This window comes from Agelaius tricolor, unplaced genomic scaffold, assembly GCF_023055355.1.
Source record: "Agelaius tricolor isolate 1412-34295 unplaced genomic scaffold, bAgeTri1.0.p SCAF_3, whole genome shotgun sequence".
Taxonomy (NCBI): domain Eukaryota; kingdom Metazoa; phylum Chordata; class Aves; order Passeriformes; family Icteridae; genus Agelaius; species Agelaius tricolor.
In genome coordinates, this window is record NW_027269263.1 from 18,570,784 (window position 1) to 18,581,150 (window position 10,367).

At 45.1% G+C, this 10,367-nt stretch overlaps 1 long non-coding RNA gene across 1 annotated transcript; it reads right to left on the minus strand.

Moving 5' to 3' along the window:
- Positions 1–3,403: 3,403 nt before the first annotated feature.
- LOC139588669 (uncharacterized) lies at positions 3,404–9,881 on the minus strand. The gene is made up of 3 exons (XR_011678771.1): positions 9,607–9,881; positions 3,561–3,738; positions 3,404–3,475 (listed from the first exon to the last, which is right to left on the minus strand). It is a non-coding gene; the product is annotated as an uncharacterized lncRNA (long non-coding RNA).
- Between the last annotated feature and the right edge of the window lie 486 nt (positions 9,882–10,367).

Here is a 10,367-nt window from a genome sequence, read left to right on the forward strand (position 1 = left end):
CAGGAGAAAGAAATGCATCATATACTGCTATGAGCAGGGTATGCACACACTTTTGAAATACAAGCTGATTGAATAGACATTTTTAGATGGATTTAAAATATAACACCTACAGAATTTAAATCTGAAAGCAGTGAAAAAGCACAAGGACTCCTCAGTGAGCCCTTTGTAGAGCTGTAGCCCAAGCAAGAACTGCTATTTCACCTTGATCTCCCAGAGAGGAATACCTCCAGCACAGGCTTTTAGAAAACAGTTCACAGTACCCTAAAACTTTGTTTCCTCCCTCCACAGGATGATCATTGGAGAAAGGGCTGCCCTTGCATGGTAAAACCCTGACAAATGAAAAAGAATCCAGCCAATGGAGAGAGCCCTGGTAGCAGCAGAACGCTGTGCTCCGCTAGACGGTGAGCAGATGTGTAAGAAATGAACACACTTGACTCAAAGGAGAGTCTTACGGATGTCTTCTATCCCTTCTTGGGATTTCACAACTTCCCCAATGAATTTTCTCTTTTCAGACAAGAATTCTGCCAAAGAGGAAAATGTCTGAAAGCACCTCATTAATTAAGGAGCCTTGAGTTTTGATGATTTTCCATGAAACTTCAGACTCTGAATTGACTTTTGAAAATGAAATGAGCTTAGGCTCACTTAAGCACTTTTTCAACTTCATCCAAATTGGTTGAGTGAAGAAGGAACATTTAAGAACTGAGATTTATGAGGAGAAAATATTGTTCTGAAACAAAATTCCACTAAAAAGAAAACCGAAAACATAAGTGACTTTGCTTGAGAGGTGCTTTAGTAGTGAAGGTTTTCTCAGCAAAACAAGAACTGTCTGAGAGGCCCTTCTGCTTTGCCATTCATTAACATTAGAAAAACAAATTTAAAAAAGAGAAGCTTTCTGTTTCTTAAAAGAACTGAGAAAAGGAGTGTATTCCCAAGTGAAATGTTTAGTTTTCATTTTTTCCCATGGCATCTTTTTGTCAACCAAGAATTAAAAGAAAATGGAGGGTAGAACTCCAGGCATAATCTGTGCTCCCACCTGCATTTGTCTGGCTCTGTATTCCCTACATCTATCTTTTACCTCAATGGCTATAGGAGAATATGAAGCAAGAACATATAAAGCAGCCAGTTTTGTTTTGACTAGAGGTATGTGGGATCTTACAGGACCCCAACATAGTAGAACATCATTAGCAAGTGAGTGATAAAACTATCTCTAAATTAGTTCTATGTTTTGTGTCTGCCACTATTCTTAACTAGGAAGGTCCTGTCCTCTTCTATTTACGCCAAGTTTTTACAAAAAGCCCAGAAGGGAAAGAGAGTACCTGTTATTTCTAGCCCTGGTAAACTTCAGGTGAAAGTTTACTCTTTTTTCTGCTTAGCCAGAATGAAGAGGGAATCAAATGTCTCTGTTGAGCTGTGCTGATACTGCCAGGTACTTCCTTATTTTTCATGTCAGACTCGTGTTCTGTCCTCATCACCTGCATGTTGTTGCATACTGCAGTGCCATGTTTGTACCTCCTTGATGGCTTTTAGTCCATGACCTTGGTGTATGCTCAAGCCTGCAACGAGAGTCTCCACGGATACAGACACAGTCTCCACAGCCTATTTCTTTTTGGCATGTCTAGGGAGGTGACTGAGGAGAAAAAGTCTTTTTGTATCCATGGCACAGTGACTCTTCTCTGCAATATGTTGTGTTCCACCTCAGAAAGCCATCAGATATCATTTCATGCCATGTCACACAGAGAGTGACAAATTACTGCTAGAACTGAAGGCTTTCCCCTGTCTTGTCTTGCTTCACACAAGTCAACATTGATGCGAGGCAAAGCATTAGAAACTGTATGGTAAACAGCCTAGATCACAGGAATCTTTCTGAAATTCCAGGCCACAGTGCTTATCTTGTCTGTGTCCCATACAAGACAGAACTGTTTTGGTCTGCAGAGAAATGAAACTTGTGATAATACTCTAAAAAGGGACTCGTGATATGCTCCAACAGATGCATGGTGTCTTCCAACAAGTCCATTGTGGGGCACAGTCCCAGACCATCCCAGAAATAAGTGTACAGCCAGCCAAAATGACTTTGACTTCAGAAGTGAGAAGTCAAGTGAGAGCACTTTGGAAGTCTGGCAGTGCTACACCAGAGCAGTTATGCAAGACTTGGTTGATAAATGGTGCTATGCTCAAACAGTTTGGTTCTGGGGTACTTACAGGAAAGTACAGCTGAGCCCAGAGTTTAGGGTCAGTAGCCTCAGAGGGACCAGACTATGTTGGCACAACCCTAACAAGCTTCCAGGGCAAGTTTAGGGACAAACTGGTCTTTGAGACCATGCCAGCAAGGCAGCAACCTCACAAAGGCCTGACACATGATAACTGGTCCCCCAGTTGTCTGCTGTAACAGGAAACATCAGAGGCTCATCCTTTGACATGACTCCAACTGAATATGGGCATTAAGCCAGAAGCTGCTCTGTGGTGGGATGTAGAGCCTGCCTCTTTGCCAGGAACTGAGTATGTCAAAAAACGTCAGGCCAAGGGCGACAAGAGTCAATCTTCAGGTTACCCCACTACCGTGAAAGACAATTTACTTCCTGAAGCCTGGAAGGGGCAGACAAGAGAAAAAACAAAAAAGTGGGCAAAACATGGGAAAAAATAAGCAGACGGGGCTGTCACAGGGTGAAGACTGTCCTGTGGACAGGAAATGTCTCTCTGGAATAGTTTCAAAAGTTTCGTTTTCTGCCTGTGTTCCAGAGGCCAGAGGCAAGAGCCTGACTATTTTTAAAGATAAGTTTGACGCATTATGAAGGACCTTGTGTGACATGATAGGATGTTGCAGTCAGGAAATGGACACCCTGACCCAGGAGAGGCATTCCAGCACCGCACTCCTGAGCTTGGGTTCTGGCTGCTACAGGCTTCACTATCTCTCTCAGGAGGAGACAGGAAAAGAAATGAAAAAAATCCAAAAGCCAAACCTTTCATTTTACTCAAACAGAAATAAGTCAGAAGGAAACAGGAAACTTCGGGAAGCAAACTCAGATGAGCAAAAAAATATCTAAGGGTGTATGTATGTCAGATGTCCTCTTTAACTGAGTAGTGGTGCTATTCCTGGGATCTGAGGTTTGACATCAGGCCAGCAGTAGTAGCTGGGCACCAATGGCCTATGACTTGCTGAGTTGATGTGAAAGCACAAGCCCATGCAAGGTATTCCAAAGTCTGTGCCTCCAATTAGGCTGTGAGAACATGTTGCCAGGGTGAGCCCATACTAGCATGTAATCTGATGCAGGCCCAAAAAGCTGGAGGTGTTGATCCTGAATGCTAAACAAAAACACTGGAAACTAATACCCCAAAGACTTGGTCTTTTGTATCTTACCATAAAACTTGAGAAGCTGAACAGTGGTTTAAAGAGACAACTTACCTGTTGGAGCTATAGGTCTCATGCTTGGCTCGAAGTCTTGACTGCTTTCCCCAGCCTGGGGACCACACACCTTTCCTGGTCACAGAAAAAGAAAATTCACATTCAGGCAAAAGGACACTACAAAACAGAAGCCATCAAGAAAGCTGGGACAGTTTCCCACCTGGACAATTATGGTCTCCAGTGTTCTGCTAGGAAATGGGGTGACACAAGCCTCTGTCCTGCAGAGAGGAAGACACTGTATGGGAAATTCCCCCTTGGTGTTCCTTTTTGCTGCACTCCATCAGGATTTATTCTTCCTCCATCTTCTCTTCTTCTCTGGTCCACTGTCACCTCTCATCCTGACACAGAAGAAAGGGCTTTAAGGTGGAAGCTGTGTTATAGAATTCACAAAATCAAATGCTCAGAAGCAAGAGACATCTTGGTCACATTAAAAATTAAATGGTGTCAGGTTGTATTCTCAGACTCCAGAACTGAATCACCCACTCTTAAATTATAGTACATTCCCTGTCACTTTTTGACCCAGATCAAGGAGGGGTTCTACCAGGCAATGTCTTTAAACAGTCTGTGATTTAGCCCAGGCCAAGAACAATTCTTCATAAGGAGTTTGCAGACAGCCACTCATGGCTACCCTCTTCTGGAGGGTAACAACATTTAATGTAAGTAAATGCAGACCATTCCATTCCAGTTGGTTTCAGTGCCAGAGAAAGATCTTACATTTAGTTTTCTAGTACAGCTGTAGCCTACAGTATTGTTCAAGGAGCAGGGTAGAAAAGACTACAGGATTTGGAAATACCTCTCATGCAACCTGCTTATAGTGTGAAACAACATCATCCTTCACATCTCTGTGACAAAGAGAGCTGTGGCTGCTTCCTTCATCTCTATCTCTGTTTATTAAATGGCCCATGGGTAAACTCATGGGAATAAACTACAACAGGCATGAAACTCACCTTTTTGGAAGGTACAGCAGAGAAACAGCAGCACATTACTACATCTAGGGCTCTGGAGTAGCAAAAAATATAGGTAGTGGGGAGGAGGAAAGCAAGACTGCTCAAAAAGAAATGAGGTATGAGGGCAGGTCACACAGGGCAAGGTTGCTGACTCTAACCATGAGTTAAGGGTCTTGGGCCAATTTACATTGCCCAGCTGATGCTATTCAAAAAGCTTACATGTACATGCAAGTCAAGCTACAAACTTTCAGCTCCATTCATCTTTTGCATCAGAAGTACTTGGAGCACAACAGCAGTAAATTAGTGCCAGCTCTCCCACTGAGATAATTCAGAGGATCTTTTCCTGCCCAGCAGGGTCTGATTTTTCATGTAGATTCCATATTGTGATTAATATGGAGGCATTTTCTCATGTAACGGGGGAAAAAAACCCCAAATCCTCTAAAATCTTCAACAAATAGGGCTTTTTGGGGGAAAACTTGCTTTGTTTCTTCTTCTCTTCTCAGTGAACTATTAATTTAAATGAAAAACTGTGCCTGCAATGGGCAATGATACAAAGAGATGGATTGATCCACCCTATTTCACTCTTGCATACCTTTTGGGGAGCATGTACCTTCTGAGTGAGACTTGTCAATCACCTTGGTACTTGATATTGTCCTTACCTCCCACACCACTGATTAGTGTCACTCACTGAACGAGCAGAGAGGGCGCGGAGGCAGATTCTGCCAACAGCAAGAAGCTTACTTCAAATCAAACTTGCAAAATACAGCCTAAGATTCATGCCATGTAGGTGGAGGGAGGAGGAGAGGAACACATCTTTTCCTTGAAGAACTCATGGCTTCATGGCTGCTTTTTTTCCTTGTAAAAAATAAACTGTCTAGTTTAAGGAGGAAAAGAGAGAAGGTAGGTTGGTTTTTAGGACCACTGTGTGGTGCCTTGGTAGTAAAACAGCACAGGGTGAAGGGGTGAGGGATATACCAGGAAACTGCACTACTTGTGGAGGGTCTCTGTGAAAGCAGGTCATCCATACCCATCTACCAGAGACAGCTGGATTGTTTTTATGGAATTATTTCCACATGGCAGGAGCCCAAGGGACTCTGCAATGTGATGGAGAGGTAGGGAAGGAAGAAGGAGAGAAGTGGGAGGCTGGTTTTCATGTCTGCATGTTGACAGCCAACATCTTGGAAGCTTGATGGAGAAGTCTTCTGCTAAATGTTGGCCTAAGAAGAGGTGACACACGGTAGCTAGAAATGGTGTGGAGCTGCAAAGAACTGAACTGGAATCTCTCCAAAGCTTGAGCATGCCTGGGAATTGGAGCTGTGTTCACATCCTATGAATGGTTAATTTGGATGTTATGGAGTTGAAAGGAGTGTTGGAAGGTCCTAAATTTTATCTGGCTGCAAACAAAGAACAGGAATTATACCTCAGACTGGGGTGTGACAGAAATCTGTGTTGCATAGTGCATTTGGAGGCAGGACTTGTCTGGAGTGGGACAGAGATTTACCTGTATGGCATGGGTCCCACCTTCTGCAAAATTAGGCTGTTAATATTGCTGAAATAGGTACTGTGAGGCTTAGGAATGCTTGCAAAAGGGTCCAGGGGAGCCCTAATACTCCAAAGTCAAAGAACAATGAGCCCCCACCACTTCCACTGATGGCAGTGAGATCTGAGTGGAGGAAGGGAGTAGGGGAGGTTTGCAATGGGGTTGGACTGGGCTTTTCAAAGAGCCATATTATTGGAGTGTTATGAGCTTTGACATCTGCAGGATGAGGAGTCTGACAGGTAAATTTTGATGTGAGAAAGGAAGCCTTAAGGGAAGAGGACGTAAAAGGCAATGGAGAGCTGGGAGAGTGCTCTTAAGGGTAGGGACAGAACCTCCTGCAGTCATTCAGGGGTAAGAGAGTACTTGGAGCAGTAGCTGCCCATCCCAGCATTAGCCATGAGCCCCCAGCCAGAGTGTGTCAGGAGCCCCAGCCACCTTCACCAACCCTGGCAGAGGCGAGGGGAGCTGCAGGAGCAGGGCTGCCCTGTGCCTGTCCTGCCTACACCCAGACCCACCTCCTCTGGCTTCTCATAAAAGCAGCAGATCCTGCACTAACCTGGCACATGGACTTCCACCCCCCTCTTGGGCCACTAACTACAGCCCACAAAGCCACCAGTACCATTAAAAGGCCATTATCTGAATACATACAATTAGGGATTACAACACAGCTTGATTCTGCACCCTCTGACACTGCCAACAAAGCCCTGCTTGGGCAGCAGTCCTTTTCAAGGCATGGATGGGGTTCTCCACATGACGTTCACACTTTCAGGAACTGATCATTTCACTGCCAAACAAAAGCCATACAGCTGGATTCCGTGCACAAATGACTCCATCTAGAAACAGATGTCCAATTAAGGGAAAGGATGCTTCCAAAAAATCATTTTGTTTCCTACAGTTTAGAAGCTTTCTTTTTTTTTTTTTAATTGACTTTTCATGTTAATCAGTTTGGGGTTGGTTTATTTTTAACTGAGTTTGTAAATTCCTTCACACTAAGCCCCCAATACAGAAAGAACAGAATCTGCTATTTATTTTTGTTTTTTCAATTGCAGAACAGCTATCACATTTTCCACTCCATCTTTTGTCTCAAAGACTTTCGTGCCATTGTAATTCAATAGACCTAAGATCTGTTTTTAAGGGCAGCTGTAGAGCTCAGAAGATCCAGCACCAAGCAGGTCCTGTGAGTTTTTGAGTGCTCTTAAGGACAATCAAGAGAAGTAAAAAGTTTTAAGATGAGGGTAGTGCAATGATCTAGTTTACACCCCTGATGAAGTGCATCCAACAGTCAAACAAATTACCTGTAATGGGGAAAAAAGAATGAGAGTTTACAGAACAGATCATTCTGCCCAGAGATCCCTACAGCCTCATGGAAAATCATTCCTTGGAGCTGATGAAGACAACAGAACACATGGAGAAAGGAAGGGGAGGCTGCTTAGAGCAGGTTCATGCCAGGCAGGTGTGATTTCTTGGTCTGTTTTGGTGCCACATCTTTCTTCTGGGCTCATCCATGTTCAATGGCTCAGGACCACCACTCTTCAGTAAATGCTGGGGTTTCATGGAGAGGAGGGTCCCCATCCTTCCCAGGCCTCCAGGAACCAAAAAGCCTCCTGGAAAAGCATGTTTTGCCAGTGTTGGGCTGGAATTGCCCAGCTGTTTTGGCACTGGCTTTCATCAGGATTTCCACCCTCTTGCATTTCATTGCCCCTCACCTGCAAACACCCGAGCCCTTGGTACAGGGCAACCAAAAACACAGGAGAGGCCAGTGGGGCAGGTGGAGATGTAAGTGAGTGCCAGAGGATGGAAGGAGGAGAGGGGAGATTGGATTCTCCTACACCACGCTCAATATGGATTTGAGCCACGCTGTGTGTCAGCGCTGACCCTCTCTTGCGGGTGAGGAGAGGGGCTGGGGATGTGTGTGGGAGCAGCAAAGGGATGGGCCAGCCGGCTTTCCCAGCCGGGGGCTCTCCTGGGAGCCACCCTCACACTCCTCCGCCAGGGCCGGCAGCCGGGATCCCACCGGGATCTGCGCTGCACAGTCGCCTCCACCCTCACCCACAGCTCTGCACAGCGCCCCGGCCTATCTGTGGGAGACGATGGGAGGGGGTGCAAGAAGCCAAACAAAAAGCAAACCAGCAGAAAAAAAAAAACGAAAAAAGAAAAAAAAAAAAAAAAATCATCCACCCCCTCTCGGCGGGGGCGCGAGGCGCCAGGGCGCCATCTCGTGGCGGCTCCCCCTCAGTGACGGCCCCGCGCCATGTCCGCGCCAGGGCCCCCGCTTGTGCCCAGAACTGGCTCCAAGCCCTCCCGAGCTGCCACCAAAATGCGAATTCCTGCACAAAATGCAGATTTCTGAGGAAGTGGATTATTTGGAGGGTGGGGGAGTTGAAACGCCGGGAAAGCGCTTCCCACTATTGCAGCGGCAGTCATGACCCGAGCAGCGGGCTGGGAGCGTCCCCTGAACGGCGGCTCCCACCCCTCACACGGCCCGAGCCAGAGCACTGCAGCTGTGCAAACACGGTGGCTCCTGGGGCAGCCCCTCGGCCACAAGGCTCGGAATGCTTCTGCGGCTCCCGGCGGCCCAGCCTTCCCACTGGGCCGGGGAGGAATTTTCTGACAAAACACACTTCAAATCAACAAATGTCAGTTTGTTAAACATCGTGCTTTAACCGCTGTGAAGTCTGGTGGCGTGCTGGTAACTAAAAGCCTGAGTAACCATTCCTTTGCTGCATATGCCAGGTGGGAAAATTCTCAGCTGGGGAATTGGATATTGCTAAGGTCTTCATCTATGGGCAGTTTATCTTGGCAGTGTTGCAGGAAGGTTTACATGACCAATCATGGAAATTCTGGTCAAAGGAAGAGGGGAGGCAAAATAAAAGTCCTTGTGAGCAGCTGTCAGGCAGCTACTGTCCTCTGTAGCTCACCTCAGAGTGCTTTGCTCACATTCAGAGAAGCAATCATGGCCCCAAAGCTCAGGAAGTGAAGACGATGAAATGAGTTCTCAAGTTTTATTCCAAGCGTGGTTCTGAAGTGCGGCAGCAGAATTGAAAGCTTTGGTGCCTTCGTCTCTGAATTAATTGTTCTTGACCTTCTTAGTCATTGGACTTGATGCAATGAGTCATTTGAACTTTTCACAAGGAATGGTTTGATGCTGTTTGGCTTGACTGGAAATCTGGCAATCCAACCCATTATATCTACCAAAACAAGGGAAGTCTGTTGTGACAGTATCAACCACTATATCTTATGTATAACTAAGTGCTCCTCAGATGATATTAGAAAAATAGATTTGGGGGTTTTTTCTTTAGAAAGTAGCAGAGATCATCTGTATTATCTGAGGTCATTTTTTCTGTCCCTCAATACAGCATGGCTAAAGAATTTCTCTCCATAAACTTCAAGTTGAACTCACAATGAAGCTAATGTCAAGTGTGTCATTTGGGGTTATTTTCTGCAACTGAATCCAGTTTTGTTGCAGTGCTCATCTCCTTTCTCTGACTGTTTTGTAAGCCAAGCCACCTCCTATCTTGTCACCTTCTACTTGCTAGAATCACTCTTTGAAGTCCTTTGTGTCATGGTGCCTACTCCTACAGACTGAGTACACTGTCTTTCACAATTACCCAAAGGAGTTATGTGAAGAACAAGTAGATCCATTTCAGTGTATTTTGTGTCTGACAGTTTAAAGCTGTGTTGAGTATATGAGGCCATGTAATGAAATCGTGTAACATTACCTTGTGCAACAGGATGGAGCATCTGGAAGCAAATGAGCAAAGTCTGTCCTTGGTTGAAGTGACTGTCCCTTTCTGGAGCAGGTGGAGCCTACAAGAGAAACAGCAGGGGTCAACAGCTGCATGTCAGGCAGGCTGTGCTTACACCCAGCTTTTCCAGAGGAACTTTAGAAGCTGCACACAAAACCGGCTGTGGTCTTCTGTAACAGTTACATCAATACAAAGGTGAACCTCCAGCAGAAGACAGTCAGGTGACTTAAGGAATGATGGTCATGCTCTTATTTTTTACATTCATGGGGAGTGACACAGATTAATTTTACCTTATTAGGAAATTATCTCAGTGCAACCCTTACTGGCAACAAATGTCAGCTCAGCAAGGTTGTCTACAGAGCACAGACTATTTATCTTTGGTCTCTTGTGCTTTGTCCAAACACTCAGCCATTCCTCCACTAGTTATAATAAAGGTAGTGCCTCAAATGCATCAAAAGTTTTCATTGAAGAAGTTGTGGGGTTTTGGTGGGTTGTTTTTTTGGGTTTTCTTTTGGATAAATTATGTTCTGTGGAAGGCTGGGGAAGATGCTCTACAATGAAACTCTGAAACCAGTCATTTGAATGTGGAATGACATAGCCCACCACCATGTCTGTAATAAAGAAGCATGTTGAATCTGAAGACATAAATGTCCTTTCCCTCGTTCTATTTCTCATTTCAGTGTCTAATCAGATCTCCAACATTTGGCTAGATGCTGCTGTGTGAGTAGCTGTTT